Source organism: Nerophis lumbriciformis, linkage group LG11, assembly GCF_033978685.3.
Source record: "Nerophis lumbriciformis linkage group LG11, RoL_Nlum_v2.1, whole genome shotgun sequence".
Lineage (NCBI taxonomy): Eukaryota > Metazoa > Chordata > Actinopteri > Syngnathiformes > Syngnathidae > Nerophis > Nerophis lumbriciformis.
The window spans coordinates 44845735-44861743 of record NC_084558.2 but is presented as its reverse complement, the minus strand read 5'-3'; the positions used below and the strand labels follow the sequence as shown (position 1 = coordinate 44861743).

The 16009-nt window shown below is 35.2% G+C and overlaps 1 protein-coding gene across 2 annotated transcripts in view; it reads left to right on the top strand.

Annotated features, from left to right (window-relative positions):
• Positions 1 to 2682: 2682 nt before the first annotated feature.
• Positions 2683 to 16009, top strand: part of dab2ipb (DAB2 interacting protein b) — a 426738-nt gene continuing 413411 nt past the window's right edge. For both annotated transcript variants that reach the window (XM_061966503.2, XM_072914155.1), the window contains exons 1-2: positions 2683 to 2800; positions 12980 to 13019. The gene's annotated coding sequence lies outside the window, so the exon portion shown is untranslated. The remainder of the gene's footprint in view (positions 2801 to 12979; positions 13020 to 16009) is intronic.

Below are 16009 nucleotides of genomic sequence, written 5' to 3'. Positions count from 1 at the left end.
TAACTAACACGTGTACAAGGATATTTCACATGTCTTTACTTTGTATATAATTGAACATTGTTTATGTTGTGTACAAGGTGTATTTATAATATGTTGTGCAAAGGAAATGTCATATTTTTAGGAAGCTCATCTTGTATTTGACATTGTTTATAAGGTTTGGTGCAATAAGTGTTCAACTTCAGCCTAAACCAACATTTTCAATTTATGAATGTACAACTGTTTGTTTATGTAAAACTGTTTGTTTATTTTGTTGACCACTGACCGAAAAAAATAATAAACTAATAACTAATGCTGGGCTTGTAAGTAGTCGTACTGGGATCAAATCCTGCTCGTTTTAGTTAGGTTAAATTTGCACTAATAAAAAGATTATTACAATTATTTTGTAACATTTTTCCCAATTAGTTTTAGTAAAAAGACATGCATTAAATAAAAGTCAGGATTGATTAAAAAATATGAAAAATGTTTTACATTTTGTAATAGGAAATACATTGTATTTTTTGAAAAATCTCTCTGAAAGGTAAATGGTATACAGATTATACACATACATTTGTAAAAAAAAAAAAAAAAGCTATTCTTGTAAAATTACTTAAAACAATTATATTTATATTGTGACATTTTGGTAGGTAAATCTTATTTTCTTATTTTTTTTATATGACATTGTTTGTGTTGAGATTAAAATTAAACAACAATGTATCCTTAAAAAATAAATCTGGTATACAGATTACACACATATGTTTGTCAAAGAAAAGAAAAAAAAAAATATTCTTGTAAATTTACTTAAAAACAATTCTATTCATATTGTGACATTTTGTCCTTAAAAAAGTTGACATTTATTTATATTAGGTAAATCTTATTTTCTTATTTTGTTAATAGGACATTGTTTGTGTTGAGATTAAAATTAATAAACAATATATCCTTCAAAATAAATCTGGTATACAGATTATACACATATGTTTGTCAAAGAAAAGAAAAAGCTATTCTTGTAAAATTACTTAAAAACAATTCTATTCATATTGTGACATTTTGTCCTTAAAAAAGTTGACATTTATTTATATTAGGTAAATCTTATTTTCTTATTTTTTAATATGACATTGTTTGTGTTGAGATTAAAAAAATAAATAAAATGGATCCTTCAAAATAAATCTGGTGTACAGATTATACACATGTTTGTCAAAAAAAATAAATAGTTATTCTTGTAAAATTACTTAAAAACAATTTTATTCATATTGTGACATTTTGTCCTTAAAAAAGTTGACATTTATTTATATTAGGTAAATCTTATTTTCTTATTTTGTTAATAGGACATTGTTTGTGTTGAGATCAAAATTAATAAACAATGTATCCTTCAAAATAAATCTGGTATACAGATTATACACATATGTTTGTCAAAACAAATAAATAGCTATTCTTGTAAAATTACTTAAAAACAATTATATTGATATTGTGACATTGTGTCCTTAAAAAAGTTGACATTTATTTATATTAGGTAAATCTTATTTTCTTATTTTGTTAATAGGACATTGTTTGTGTTGAGACTAAAATTAATAAACAATGTATCCTTCAAAATAAATCTGGTATACAGATTACACACATATGTTTGTCAAAACAAATAAATAGCTATTCTTGTAAAATTACTTAAAAACAATTATATTGATATTGTGACATTGTGTCCTTAAAAAAGTTGACTTTCATTCATATTAGGTCAATCTTATTTTCTTATTTCGTTAATGCGGCATTGTTTGTGTTGAGATTAAAATTAATAAACAATGTATCCTTCAAAATAAATCTGGTATACAGATTATACACATATGTTTGTCAAAAAAAAAGAAGAAGCTATTCTTGTAAAATTACTTAAAAACAATTCTATTCATATTGTGACATTTTGTCCTTAAAAAAGTTGACATTTATTTATATTAGGTAAATCTTATATTCTTATTTTTTAATATGACATTGTCTGTGTTGAGATTAAATATAAAAAACAATGTATCCTTCAAAATAAATCTGGTATACAGATTATACACATATGTTTGTAAAAAAAAAAAAAAAAAAAGAAGCTATTCTTGTAAAATTACTTAAAAAACAATGTATCCTTCAAAATAAATCTGGTATACAGATTACACACAAAAAAAATTGACATTCATTTATATTGGGTAAATCTTTTTTTTATATATATAAATGACATTGTCTGTGTTTAGATTAAAATAAAAAAACAATGTATCCTTCAAAATAAATCTGGTATACAGGTTATACACATATGTTTGTCAAAACAAATAAATAGCTATTCTTGTAAAATTACTTAAAAACAATTATATTCATATTGTGACATTTTGTCCTTAAAAAGGTTGACATTTATTAATATTAGGTAAATCTTATCTTCTTATTTTTTAATATGACATTGTCCGTGTAGAGATTAAAATGAAAAAACAATGTATCCTTCAAAATAAATCTATTAACAGGAATGTATATGTTCAAAAGATTCCAGTTTTTCTTGAAAAAAACACCACTTTGTTCGCAAATTGCATATATATTGTGAACATTGCATTATATTTCATCATCATCATGTAATAACGTCTGTTTTGATGGACCGGGGATAATGTTTTTCGTCAAGCGTTCAGATGTCGCACTTTGTTTGGCGGTCCTTGAACGCACCGCCGTCACGCCGGGTGAGACACAAACGTGAAAGTAATTTAACAGATTGTAACCATAACTTTCTCCGACGCTTCCACGAATAAACGCTGTATATTTATTTTTTTCCTCCTCTTTTCCCAGATGCTGACGCTGTGTGTGATAATACGTTAAGGTGAGTTTTGTCGACGTTATATCGTTGTGTTTGAGTGCTGGTGTAAACTAGCATGTCTGTTTATTTTTGTTAATACTGTAAACCTCGTGTAGTTTTTCTTAGCTACTTTCATCACCGCTGTACTTTATTTAACTTTGTTTTCATAATTGTGTGCGTAGCATTAGATGATTTATTTTATGTTTTATTATTTTAAAATTATTTGTTTCATTTTAATTAATGTAGAACTTGAGAGCATTAACCAGTATTAATTTTCAAAATGGGGTCCCGGGGTCCCCATCAAGTCATAAAAAATGGGGTCCCACAGTAAATTTTTGGGGTCCAACTTTTTTGTAAGCGTTTTGAAAACAAATGATAAATGTATGCATTATCCTGTTATATCTCACATTCGATATTGTGTAGGGGTGATACTCGAAACCGGTTTTCCCGGTTGTTCGATAAGAAAAGAACCGAGTCCTCGGACTCAAATCCTTTTTTGAGAACTGGTACCCGTTATCGAGACCACTATAGTAAAGAAAAAGAGTTGGTTCTTTATTCGAATCCCTCGGAACGAATCCTGTCCCGACCAGAAATGCCCCGTGGGACATCACAAGAAATGACGTCACGTAGCTCAGTCATTAGGCGCAGATAGCGAAAGCAGGAAAAACAATGGACCGGAAAAAGCGCTCCAAGGTGTAATAAAGTTCAAAACAAAAGGTATAATCCAATGAATAACTTTACTGAGAGATTTGAGCAGGGTACAAACACATGACGAACACTTTTACGACCAACCGGAAACATAGCAACCAGGCTAGCAACGCACTTCCTTTACGGCAGCTGTCGCAACGTTCTTAAAGCAACCGCAGCACATATATATATATATATATATATATATATATATATATATATATATATATATATACAGTGTTGGGACTAACGCGTTACAAAGTAACGCGTTACTGTAACGCCGTTAGTTTCGGCGGTAACTAGTAGTCTAACGCGTTATTTTTTTATATTCAATAACTCAGTTACCGTTACTACATGATGCGTTACTGCGTTATTTTACGCTACTTTTTATGTAGTATCGGCTAGAAACTGAGGATCTGAGTGTGTTTTATTCCAGCGAAGCAGAGACGTGCTTCTGATTCTTCCTCTGCGCTCTCTGTGTGTGCGTGTGACTGTGTGTCTGAGTGTGGGAAGGGGAGGGGAGGGGAGGGGGGTGCGCAATACAACCGTTGGCCAACAAAAAAGTAACCACAGAACACTATACGACTATACGGTATAGTGTTCTGTGGTTACTTTTTGGTTGGCCAAGCGGACGTGACGACAGGCTGTCCCCACTCAGATCCGCACAGACCGGGAGGGGGCGTGCCTTAAGTCCGGCTGGAAATCGGCAGAAATTTGGAGAATGGTTGTCCCAGGGAGAGGCAGTGAAATTCGGGAGGGTTGGCAAGTATGAGATATTCTCACTTCTTTTCTTTTGTCGAGCACAAAGAAAAGAACATTTTAGTTAAATGTAAGTTGTGTCTTGGATCAAAGATCCCGTCTACTGCCCAAAACAACAATTCAAATCTGCCTGGTTAGGCTCTGTGTATGTCACGTGTGCCTTCCTTAGGTGAAGCCAGCTTTACAGCTATGTTGTTGATTGATTGATTGATTGATTGATTGAAACTTTTATTAGTAGATTGCACAGTACAGTACATATTCCGTACAATTGACCACTAAATGGTAACACCCAAATAAGTTTTTTAACTTGTTTAAGTCGGGGTCCAGATACAGATATATACTATCAAATATATACTAACATCATAATACAGTCATCACACAAGATAATCATCAGGGTATATACATTGAATTATTTACATTATTTACAATCCGGGGTGTGGGATACGGAGGGGGGGTTAGGTTTGGTTGGTATCAACACTTCAGTCATCAATTGCATCATCAGAGAAATGGACATTGAAACAGTGTAGGACTGACTTGGTAGGATATGTACAGCAAGTAGTGGACACAGAGAGAGAGATCAGAAAGTATAAGAAAAAGTGTCTACATTTGATTATTTACAATCCGAAGAGGTATTATGTGGAAGGGAGGGTGTTAGTTTAGGGTTGTAGTTGCCTGGAGATGTTCTTTTAGTGCGGTTTTGAAGGAGGATAGAGATGCCCTTTCTTTTACACCTGTTGGGAGTGCATTCCATATTGAAGTGGCATAGAAAGAGAATGAGTTAAGACCTTTATTAGTTCGGAATCTGGGTTTAACGTGGTTAGTGTTAGTGTTAGTGTTATTATGCTGTTTGTTACTTATGTATGTTATGTTGCAGCTATTTAAAATAGTTTTGTCAATTTGTTCTGGCCTGAAATAAATAGGCCCTTTGAAACATATCTTTGTCTTTGTGTGTTGTATGTAGAGCACATTGCTTAGCAGAGTTCAGTGATGCAAATGTATGTCAAGTTGATCAACAGATTGTATTATTCTCCAGTGCAATAACAGTACTAAAATGAAGGCTAAAAGGGCATTAATGGGAGCTTTAAAAAAAAAAAGTAGAAGAAGTAACTAAATAGTTACTTTTCACAGTAACGCATTACTTTTTGGTGTAAGTAACTGAGTTAGTAACTGAGTTACTTTTGAAATAAAGTAACTAGTAACTAACTAGTTACTGTTTTTCAGTAACTAACCCAACACTGTATATACAACATATCTCCCTTTTTTAACTTTTGTTTTTCTTTCCTTGTAAACAAAACAAAATCACACTGTATATGTGTTGTCTGTCTAATTATAAATAATGCAGACAAGGCGTGTTGGCTGAGTTCTTGACGTTTACTTTCACAGCGTGCTCATAACCTCATTCTTTGCTGCCGGCGTGACGACATGCAAAAACACTTTTCGGGGCTACCGCGCATGCTCGTCACTCCCGTTGCATGCTGGGTAGTGTAGTTGTTATATTCCCTAGCCTAGCTCATAACATCACATTTTTCCCCCTATAAAGAAGTAATGTTAACTCAATAAAGTGGATTTCTTTTTTTAGCTTTAACTTTTCATTTTTTAAGTATTGTAACCACATTTGCAAACAACTTTTCTCTTCATAGAATTTTCTTTCAATAAAGAAATAAAGCGCAAAAATGTCAAAGCATCATAACAAACAGTTATGTCAAATAGCAGCAGAAGTGCACTTTTTGGAGAGATGGTTTTATTTTCAGTTTTGTTCCCAAGGGACTGATTTTATTTAACACTATATTATTTATACACCTATAGTGATCACAGAGACAGGTTGTTTTTGTGTTACTGTATATATTTATTTTTTTGAAAAATCCCACTTAATATACTTTGGGTAACAGTCAATATTTATTTATTTTATTTTATTTTTTTAGGTGGGTAACAGTCAATATTTATTTATTTATTAGATTTTATTTTTTTCTTATATAATAATAAAAGTGAGCTTTTGTTAAACCAAATTGTGTGTTTTTTTCTATATACAACAACCTATCTGGACTCGATAAGAGAATCGATAAGGAATCGGTTCGATAAGAGGATTCGATAATATGCTCGAACTCGATAATTTCTTATCAAACATCATCCCTAATATTGTGTTTTGGAAAAAAAGGTTGTCATAAACGTTACTTAATTCATTAAAAAAATAACACACAATCAATTAATCAATGTTTACTTATATAGCCCTAAATCACGAGTGTCTCAAAGGGCTACACAAGCCACAACGACAAAAGAAAACACATTTTAATGTATATTTAAATTTATTCAGTTATAAACATTCATTCCCTTTCTTCTTTCTTTCATGGATCTAAACTTTACCGCTGCCGCTAATAAATACAAAAAAATATATATATATATTTTCACTTAATAAGTTGTAGGTGTATGTATTTCAGTATAAAAGTGTAAAAAGTGTTATTCTTCGGTCATGAGTCACTCGAGAAAAGCGCTATATAAATATAATGAACTTCACCTCACAATGAAATGATGATAATGTTGTGCCAGGGCATACATGCATTATTTATTTAACACTTAAATCTCTAGAGTCTACATCAACTTCAGATCTATCCGTCAATTCTAAGTTTTTGTTGTTGTTGTTGTTGGTTTTTTGTTTGTTTGTTGGTTTTCTGCCCTTTTTGTCAAAGAAAACTATGTTTTTTTTAATGGCAAACACACAAAATATGCTAAATCTTCCACAAAAACATCTTTTTCAAAGTGGAATATTTGATGTGAAGTAATCAGAGCCTTGGATAGGTCAATAATTCATAAAAAAAAACATTGATTTTGATTCAATATTATGTTTTGAGCAATGACAGTTTTAATGAAAAAAAACCCAGCTTTGTTTTATTAGTCAACATTGTAAATTTTCTAAATTACATTTGACATTTAAGCTTTTTTTTTATTCCACTTTAGTTATGTTTTTGTTTATTAGGGACCGAGTCCCTTTGGGACAGAGGACCCTATTGTATTTCTAGCGTTTTATTATTATACCGCCGCCTCTTTGAGCTGTAATTTGACCCCCTTAACATGCTTCAAAACTCACTAAATTGGACACACACATTAGGACTGGCGAAAATTGCGATCTAATCAAAAAACCAAACCCCGTAACTCAAATTTGCGCTCTAGCTCCCTCTAGGAAGAAAACACAGACAAAACTGCCTGTAACTCCCAGTAGGAATGTCGTAGAGACATGAAACATACACTGACAACACCCAGCAAAAATCAACAGGAAGTTTGCAATTCCCCCTTCAAAACAAAAGTTGTGTAAAAACACTCACCTTTTTTCAAACATTATCTCCTCTGAGCGCGTTTGTCGTGTCGGCTTCAAATTAGCACAGGAGAGAGATTGAATCCTTCTGATTAAAAGTTGATGAAATAGTTTTAATTACTGCTCCGGTTTGGATTTTATGAGCCCTCAAAGTCCATCGCTGCTTGCAGCTTTAATTTTAATAGTGTTTGTAGAATGTGCCACGGGCCTTTAAAGAAATAGGTGCAGGCCCCAAATGGCCTCCGGGCCACACTTTTGACACCCCTGCTATAGATGATAAAAAAATTCATCTGATAAGTCTATGGATAAAAATCAGAGCCTGACGGCGCATGCGTGTTTATCATAAAGCACAGTCAGCATCACTGCTTTAGTAAACAATGAAAAATTATTCGACACAGTAGCTCAGTTACAAAGGATGGAACCGGTAAGGATGGAAAGGATAATGCACAAAAAAAGGGCGTAAACAAAATGTATAAAGTAGACTAAAAATGTACCATAGTAGCAATATAAAATATAACATATATGTAGTATTTACATATTATATATACATGATATAATATATACTGATATATTATATTTTTATATAATATATACAATATATAACAAATCCCAATTACCATGTACAATATTACAATATATGTAACAGCTGCAGCAAAAAAAAAAGGCAGCATAAAATAGAGAATAGATCCAGCAGAAAATAGACATTATAAACAAAGAGAGGTAGCTAACATAGGTCAGGTAACAGACAATAAAAATAGACCTTGACATTACTGTTCTAGCAGGTCGGGTTGGTTGCCGGGAAGGGACCTGCGAGGCGCGGCCGACCGATCGGAAGCGAGACAAGACGACCCGTCTGCCCTGGTCGTCCCGCATCGGCGCCCCGCCAGTTCGGTGTTTATGTGACCTTTAAATGCGGGGAAAAAAGTGTTTCCATCTTGCTTTTGCGAATCACTTCAATATCGAAACGTCTCAAAAACCACTTGAAGAGAGCACAAAAATGTTCTAGCGATATTTGAGAGGTTGTTCGAAATATGGGTGTGTCCATTACCAGTTTCTTATTGCGATATTTAGATTTGCGTATTTCTAGAGAAATAGAAACGCAGCTACAGAGCCAGGTGGACACAAGGCAGCGCACGGATAGAAATCACCAAAAAAATTAAAGCTGCAAGCAGCGATGGACGGGACCGACTTTGACGGCACATAAAATCCAAACCGGAGCAGTAATTAAAACTCTTTGGTCAACTTTTAATCAGAAGGGTTCAATCTCTCTCCTGTGCTAGTTTGAAGCCGACACGACAAACGCGCTCAGAGGAGATAATGTTTGAAAAAAGGTGACCGGTTTTTACAAAACTTTAGTTTTGAAGGGGGAATTGCAAACTTCTTGTTGATTTTTCCTGGGGGTTGTCAATATATGAAATGTAGGTCTAAGTGAGACCTACATAGATGTTTTTGTTTCATGTCTCTAAGACATTCCTACTGGAAGGTACAGGCAGTTTTGTCTGAGTTTTCTTCCTAGGAGCAGTTGTCTGTGTTTTCTTCCTAGGGGGCGCTAGAGCGCAATTTTGAGTTTTGAGGTTGGGATTTTTTATTAGATCGCAATTTTTGCCAGTCCTGATGTGTGTGTCCAGTTTGGTGAGTTTTGAAGCATGTTAAGGGGGTCAAATTATAGGTCATAGAGGCAAAAGTGACTGTTTTACAAAACTTTTGTTTTGAAGGGAGAATTGCCAACTTCCTGTTGATTTTTGCTGAAGGATGTTAATGTATGAAATCTAGGTCTAAGACCTACATAGAGGTTTTTGTTTCATGTCTCCACGACATTCCTACCGGAAGTTACAAGCAGTTTTGTCTGTGTTTTTTCCTACGGGGTGCTAGACCGCAATTTTGAGTTTTGGGGTTTGGTTTTTTTATTAGATGGCAATTTTCGCCAGTCCTGATGTGTGTGTCAAATATGGTGAGTTTTGAAGCATGTTAAGGGGGTCAAATTACAGCTCAAAGAGGCGGCGGAATAATAATAATAAAGAATAAAACGCACAAAATACAATAGGGTCCTCTGTCCCAAAGGGACATTCGGTCCCTATAAACAATACATCGCGAGAAATTAGAGTAAACTGAAAAACTTCTTGATGAATCCTCAATCCATCCATCCATTTTGCCACCGCTTGTCTCTCTCAATGTCGCAGGTGCTTGAGCGGAAGGCAGCGTACACCTTGTGAGCCATTTGCATTATTAAAAGTTAAATTGTTAGTTAACTTGTCTGAGAAACGGCATATTGCAAACTGATATAAACATGTCCACTGTGGAGGACACTGCTTGTCAAAGTAAAAGTTGAAAGACACTAAAGTGAACATTATTGTTGTACACTGGATGTTTACATTGTCACTTTAGACACGCAACTGTAAGATTTGTATTTTTTTTTTCTTATTTGCTTGAAACAGTGGATGTCCCTGCACAATTCTTTGCACTTAAAAATGCATGTTTGTAGTAATAAATATGATTAGAACATTTGAGCATTATTTGCGTTCAACTACAGTAAGTGTGTTTATCCTAAAACATTCCTGCCACTTTTGTTTACACACTATAACATTCTAAAGTGTTTTTAAATATATATATAGGGATGATGTTTGATAAGAAATTATCGAGTTCGAGCCCATTATTGAATCCTCTTATCGAACCGATTCCTTATCGATTCTCTTATCGAATCCAGATAGGTTGTTGTATATAGAAAAAAAAACACTATTTGGTTTAACAAAAGCTCACTTTTATTTTATAAGAATGAAATAAAATAAATAAATAAATATTGACTGTTACCCCCCTAAAAAAAAAAAAATATTGACTGTTGTTACCCAAAGTATATTAAGTGGGATTTTTCAGAAAAACAAATATATACAGTAACACAAAAACAACCTGTCTCTGTGATCACTATAGCTTAATAGCCATGCCTTGAGGCGTTTTTTTCCGGTCCATTATTTTTGCTGCTTGTGTGACATCCCAGGAAATGACGTAGCTCAGTCTAATGACTGAGCTACGTCATTTCCTGTGATGTCCCACAGGGCATTTCTTGTGGGACGGGATTCGTTCCCAGGGATTCGAATAAAGAACCAACTCTTTTTCTTTACTATAGTGGCCACGATAACGGGAACCGGTTCTCAAAAAGGGATTAGAGTCCATGGAATCGGTTCTTTTCTTTTCGAACGGTTCTTTTCTTATCGAACAACCGGGAAAACCGGTTTCGAACATCATCCATATATATATATATATATATATATATATATATATATACTGTATACACAGTACAGGCCAAAAGTTTGGACACACTTTGTCATTTCAATGCATTTTTGTTATTTTCATGACTATTTACATTGTAGATTGTCACTGAAGGCATCAAAACTATGAATGAACACATGTGGAGTTATGTACTTAACAAAAAAAATTGAAATAACTGAAAACATGTTTAATATTCTAGTTTCTTCAAAATAGCCACCCTTTGCTCCGATTACTGTTTTGCACACTCTTGGCATTCTCTCCTTGAGCTTCAAGAGGTAGTCACCTGAAATGGTTTTCACTTCTCATCGAGAGAACGCCAAGAGTGTGTAAAGCAGTAATCAGAGCAAAGGGTGGCTATTTTGAAGAAACTACAATATAAAACATGTTTTCAGTTATTTTATACTTTTTTTGTGTGTTAAGTACATACCTCCACATGTGTCCATTCATAGTTTTGATGCCTTCAGTGACAATTTACAATGTAAATAGTCATGAAAATAAAGAAAACACATTGAATGAGGAGAAGGTGTGTCCAAACTTTTGGCCTGTACTATGTGTGTATGTATATGTATATATATAATTCCACAATAATATCGTACTTTGAGATTTTGATACCTCGAGGATACACAAGAGCGCAGAGCTCCTACAACCAGGGAAAAGAACGAAGTCCGGCTTCAGACTAAACACCGGCTCAATAATAACAACAATCACTCAAGCAGACTCAGCCCAACTCCTTCAATTCTTAAGTATGCTTGGTAGAAAACGCTCGAACGTAAAGTAAGGCTCCACTCTTCCAAAAATGCGCTAGCTTGCTACTATATTTCATTGAATTTGCCATAGACAGCCTACTATTAGCATTAGCAACTCCTCCAAATTCGGTAATGAAAACTACAACTGTTGACCGTTGCAATTAAACAGTCGGTGTGTTAGAAGGACAATACTTACAGTATAAACACTTGGGAGGGCGTAACATGGAAAAAGTTACTTCCTATACAGTACTGTCATCTAATGTCTTGGAAGTGCAACTGCATTGCCAAAAAGACTCAAATGGAATAAGAAAACAAGACTATGTACTAGAGATGTCCGATAATATCGGACTGCCGATATTATCGGCGGATAAATGCTTTAAAATGTAATATCGGAAATTATCGGTATCGGTTTCAAAAAGTAAAATGTATGACTTTTTAAAACGCCGCTGTGTACACGGACGTAGGGAGAAGTACAGAGCGCCAATAAACCTTAAAGGCACTGCCTTTGCGTGCCGGCCCAGTCACATAATATCTAGGGCTTTTCACACACAAGAGAATGCCAGGCATACTTGGTCAACAGCCATACAGGTCACACTGAGGGTGGCCGTATAAACAACTTTACACTGTTACAAATATGCGCCACACTGTGAACCCACACAAAACAAGAATGACAAACACATTTCGGGAGAACATCCGCACCGTAACACAACATAAACACAACAGAACAAATACCCAGAACCCCTTGCAGCACTAACTCCCGCCCCCACACACACACACACACACACACACACCTCGACCCCGCCCACCTCAACCTCCTCATGCTCAACAGAACAAATACCCAGAATCCCTTGCAGCAGCACTAACTCTTTCGGGACGCTACAATATACACCCCCGCTACCCCCTACCCCACCTCACCTCTCTCAGGGAGAGCATGTTCCAAATTCCAAGCTGCTGTTTTGAGGCATGTTAAAAAAAATAATGCACTTTGTGACTTCAATAATAAATATGGCAGTGCCATGTTGGCATTTTTTTCCTCCATAACTTGAGTTGATTTATTTTGGAAAATCTTGTTACATTGTTTAATGCATCCAGCGGGGCATCACAACAAAATTAGGCATAATAATGTTTTAATTCCACGACTGTATATATCGGTATCGGTTGATATCGGAATAGGTAATTAAGAGTCGGACAATATTGGAATATCGGACATCTCTACTCTGTACAACAACTTTTAAATGTTACATAACAAATTTAATTCTATCATAAATTGGTACTGTTATTGATTCCCAACCAGTGAGAATTGGTACCATAACGGTTCAAATCTGAATGGTACACATTAGCTCTCAGGCCAATAGTCGACAATATCAACCAAAAAAATAACCACACCAACAAAATATCATCTTTGTGTTTGATGCCCGCCATCTTGTCTTCTCTCAACAGAGCGCTCGAAGAGAGACGTCCGGCGAGTTGCGGCAGCAAAGTAAGTTGCTCTTGACCTCTTATTAGTTCACTGACCTGCAAACATAATGCCATTGTTCCCTGCGGTGCCTGTGGTTTCCTTGGAAACCAAGCTGAGGATGATGGCAGCGATAATGTTTCCATCAGTCGTAAGAGAAAGTGGCTAACCCCTTAAAGTGGTTAGTGTTTGTGTTAATGCATAACCACCACTGCGATGATGCAACACCTCGCATTAATGAGCATTTAGTCAGGAAAAGGATGCCAAGACTCATCACTTACTATATTTATTTGTAGAGAAAAAAAAATCTAACTATTATATCAAAGTATTAGCTTTAAGATATTTGATCATTCCAAATAATAATTGTGCAAAAAAAAAATCAAAATAGTTGTGGACAAAGTTTTTCTTTGTTTACCTGGATGAAGATCAAAATTAATACTAGGAGAATAGTCTGGTAAAAAAGTTGTAATTTTATGAGAATGCATTTTTATTTCTTCATTAAAAACTAGAATGTAACAAGTAAAAGCATATTCTTGCAGACAATATTACATAAATAATAGAGTAAAACTAGCGATGTCCGATAATGGCTTTTTGCCGATATTCCGATATTGTCCAACTCTTTAATTACCGATACCGATATCAACGATATATACAGTCGTGGAATTAACACATTATTATGCCTAATTTGGACAACCAGGTATGGTGAAGATAAGTTACTTTTAAAAATAATTAATAAAATAAGATAAATAAATTAAAAACATTTCTTGAATAAAAACGAAAGTAAAACAATATAAAAACAGTTACATAGAAACTAGTAATTAATGAAAATTTGTAAAATTAACTGTTAAAGGTTAGTACTATTAGTGGACCAGCAGCACGCACAATCATGTGTGCTTACGGACTGTATTCCTGCAGACTGTATTGATATATATTGATATATAATGTAGGAACCAGAATATTAATAACAGAAAGAAACAACCCTTTTGTATGAACGAGTGTAAATGAGAGAGGGAGGTTTTTTGGGTTAGTGCACTAATTGTATGTGTATCTTGTGTTTTTTATGTTGATTTAATTAAAAAAACAAAAAAAAACGATACCGATAATTTCCGATATTACATTTTAACGCATTTATCGCCACTACAATAGTTTAAAACAAATAAAGTGCACTTTTGTGCATGATGTCACACAAGATATTTCAATAACTGTCTAATAAAAATGAGCTGCATAATAGGAAATCAAATAGTGTTCGTCCTTCGCTATGTGGTAGGTTCCTGCGGACGTTATCTCCTTCTGTTGTTGACTATTTTTTTCATACGGTGTTGATGTGAAAATGGTTGCTTGGGCATTTTGTTGGTGTGGTACCGAACGGAGATGTTGACATGCGGAGTTTCAAGCACGTTTCATTCTCTAGTGCATGGGTGTCAAACTCTGGCCCGCGGGCCAAATTTGGCCCGCCGTGTAATTTCACTTGGCCCTTGAGGTGATATCAAATTAACACTAGAGCTGGCCCGCCGATTATATTCAGCGGCAGTGCCGCGGTAACACCGCATTCACCACTAATTCTCACACTTGCCAACCCTTCTAGGAGACTCTCCAATTTCAGTGCCCCTCCCAAAAATCGTCACGTCGGCTTTTCACCCAGTCCAGCGAATGCTGGCCCAGTCACATAATATGTGCGGCTTCAGCACGCACACACACATGTGAATGCAAAGCATACTTGGCTAACAGCGATACAGGTTACACTGACGGCGCCCATATAAATAACTTTAACACTGTTAGAAATATACGCCACACTGTGAATCCACACCAAACAAGAATGACAAACACATTTCGGGAGAACATCCGCATTGTAACACAACATAAACACAACAAAACAAATACCCAGAATCCCATGCAGCCCTAACTCTTCCGGGCTGCAATATACACCCCCGCTACCACCAAACCCCCCACCCCCCCAACCCCGCCCGCCTCAACCGACGCACGGAGGGGTGGGGGTAGCGGGATTCTGGATATTTGTTTTGTTTATGTTGTGTTACGGTGCCGATGTTCTCCCGAAATGTGTTTGTCATTCTTGTTTGGTGTGGATTCACAGTGTGGCGCATATTTCTAACAGTGTTAAAGTTATTTGTTCGGGCACCGTCAGTGTAACCTGTATCGCTGTTGGCCAAGGATGCATTGCATTTACGTGTGTGTGCGTGCTGAAGCCGCACATTTTTGTGATCGGGCCGGCACGTTGTTGGAATGGATGAAAAGCAGACGTGACGACAACTCGTGGAGGACGATAAATTATCGTAATTATTATCGTTTAATTATTATCGGACATCTCTAAGTAAAGCTAATTCAGATAAATAGGTAAAAAAATAATAATTACAATAGACTGTTTTCTTTTAGAAAATGTACCAAATATACTTAGTTAATGACAGTTTTTCTGAAACATTTTTTCCACAAAGTACCAACTCAGAAAAACACTTGGCTCTCCAAGTACCACCGTAATGACCAACATGAAAATACGGTAGCGTAGTAGGCCTGAGTAGATTAGAAACATTAGAAACAAGGCTGAGGTTTTATTTAACACGTACAATTAGTTTAATTTTGCCGCAGTTACACTACACACTGAACAGTAACACTGTGTTTGACTATAGGAAAATAAAACACTGTACTTTAATCAAGTGTTTATTTGGTCTTTAGTGCCGCCCTACTGGCTACCTGGAGCATTTTTAAAAAATGATTGAAAATGGTAAAAGATGAGGTGGGGGAAATCATTTTTTTGTTTTAGCATGTTTTTTGTTTGAGGGCAAACATGACACAAACCTTCCCAATTGTTAGAAAGCCCACTGTTTAATGTTTGTGTGTATGCTTCACTGATGAGACATCGTTTTGTCCTACTAATTTCGGCGGTTCTTGAACTCAGCATAGTGGTGGACTGTGACGCAATAGTTTGTTTACATGTAAAAATCTTCCACGCATTCTTTGTCTCATTTTGTCCACCAAACGTTGTGCGTGAATGCACAAAG